The sequence below is a fragment of the Ornithorhynchus anatinus genome, chromosome 1, assembly GCF_004115215.2.
Source record: "Ornithorhynchus anatinus isolate Pmale09 chromosome 1, mOrnAna1.pri.v4, whole genome shotgun sequence".
Taxonomy (NCBI): Eukaryota; Metazoa; Chordata; class Mammalia; order Monotremata; family Ornithorhynchidae; genus Ornithorhynchus; species Ornithorhynchus anatinus.
This window is the reverse complement of record NC_041728.1, coordinates 150,591,959-150,593,599: the sequence shown is the minus strand read 5'-3', so window position 1 is coordinate 150,593,599 and position 1,641 is coordinate 150,591,959. Positions and strand designations below refer to the sequence as shown.

The window sequence follows — 1,641 nt, the reverse complement described above, 5'->3', positions numbered from 1 at the left end:
ATACAGTAAGTGCTCAATAAACATGACCGAATTGAAAGAATATTGGTAATAGTCAACTGGACTTTAGTCTGTGCAAATCAGTATAAGGGGCTATATAGCTGTGATCTCTTTGATGATTGATTCATTCATTCAATCATATTTACTGAGCACTTACTGTGTGCAGAGCACTGTACTAAGCGCTTGGGAAGTACAGTTCAGCAGCAAATAGAGACAATCCCTGCCCACAGCAGGCTTACTGTAGTAGTAGTAGTAATAATAATAATAATGTTGGTATTTGTTAAGAGCTTACTATGTGCAGAGCACTGTTCTAAGCGCTGGGGTAGATACAGGGTGATCAGGTTGTCCTACGTGGGGCTCACAGTTTTAATCCCCATTTTACAGATAAGGGAACTGAAGCACAGAGAATTTAAGTGACTTGCCCACAGTCACCCAGCTAACAAGTGACAGAGCTGGGATTCGAACACATGACCCCTCACTCCCAAACTCGGGCTCTTTCCACTGAGCACGCTGTTTCCCTCTCAGGCTGGCACCTGGAGAGTTTCCAGTACTCTACAAGTCTTGACTAAGGGAGGGAAAGTCAAGCAGAGGCCTATCCATTCCATTGCTAGCTTGGGCAGTGGCTAGTGAGTGGAAGACAGTCTGCCTCAAGTCAAAACTCCCCTGTGCTGGGCAGCAGCGGCATGGAAGAGAGTCAGGGGTGGAGACTCAAGTTTACTGCATTGAAGGAGGCAGCGGTAAACCACTTCCATATTTTTACCAAGAAAACTCTACGGATCCATTACCAGAACGACTGCAGATGGAGGTGGGGAGTTCTGGGACAGATGTGTCCATAGTGTCACTATGGGTCGGAGATGACTCAATAGCATAAGACAAGAGTAGAGGAGCAGCATGGCCCAGTGGCAAGGGAATGGACTTCGGAGTCAGCGATTATGGGTTCTAATCTTGGTTTCACCACTTGTCTGCTGTGTGAACTCGGGCAAGTCACTTAACTTATCTGTGCCTCAGTTACTCATCTATAAAATGGGGATTGAGATTGTGAGCCCTAAGTGGGACAGTCTGATTGCCTTGTATTTACTGAAGCACTTAAAGCAGTGCTTGGCACATAGTATGTGCTTAACAAATACCATAATTGTTATTATTAAGTAGTTACTACTACTACTGAGAAGCAGGATGACCTAGGGGATAAAGTGTGGGCCTGAGAGTCAGAAGAACCAAGTTTCTAATTCTGGCTCTGCCATTTGTCTTCTGTGTGATCTAGGGCAAGTCACTTAACTTCTCTGTGCCTCAGTTATCTAATCTGTAAAATAGGAATGAAGACTGTGAGCCTCATATGGAACATGGACTGTGTCAGAAGGACCTGGGTTCTAATCCCAGCTCTGCCACTTGTCTACTGTGTGACCTTGAGCAAGTCACTTCACTTCTCTGGGCCTCAGTTACCTCATCTGTAAAATGGCAATTAAGCTTGCATGTCCCACGTGGGACAAGGACTGTGTATAACATGATTAGCTTGTATCCACCCCAGAGTTTAGTACAGTGCCTACTATATAATAAGCATTTAGCAAATACCATCATTATTATTATTATAATTGTCAAACCTTTAGATTATTCACCAACAGTAATTAGCCTTAACAAACCTATATC

General features: G+C 43.9%; 1 non-coding gene across 1 annotated transcript; it reads left to right on the top strand.

The window, feature by feature from the left end:
* Positions 1-512: 512 nt before the first annotated feature.
* Positions 513-650, top strand: LOC114815527. Its single transcript, XR_003763315.1, has one exon. It is a non-coding gene; the product is annotated as a small nucleolar RNA SNORA7 (small nucleolar RNA).
* Positions 651-1,641: the final 991 nt, after the last annotated feature.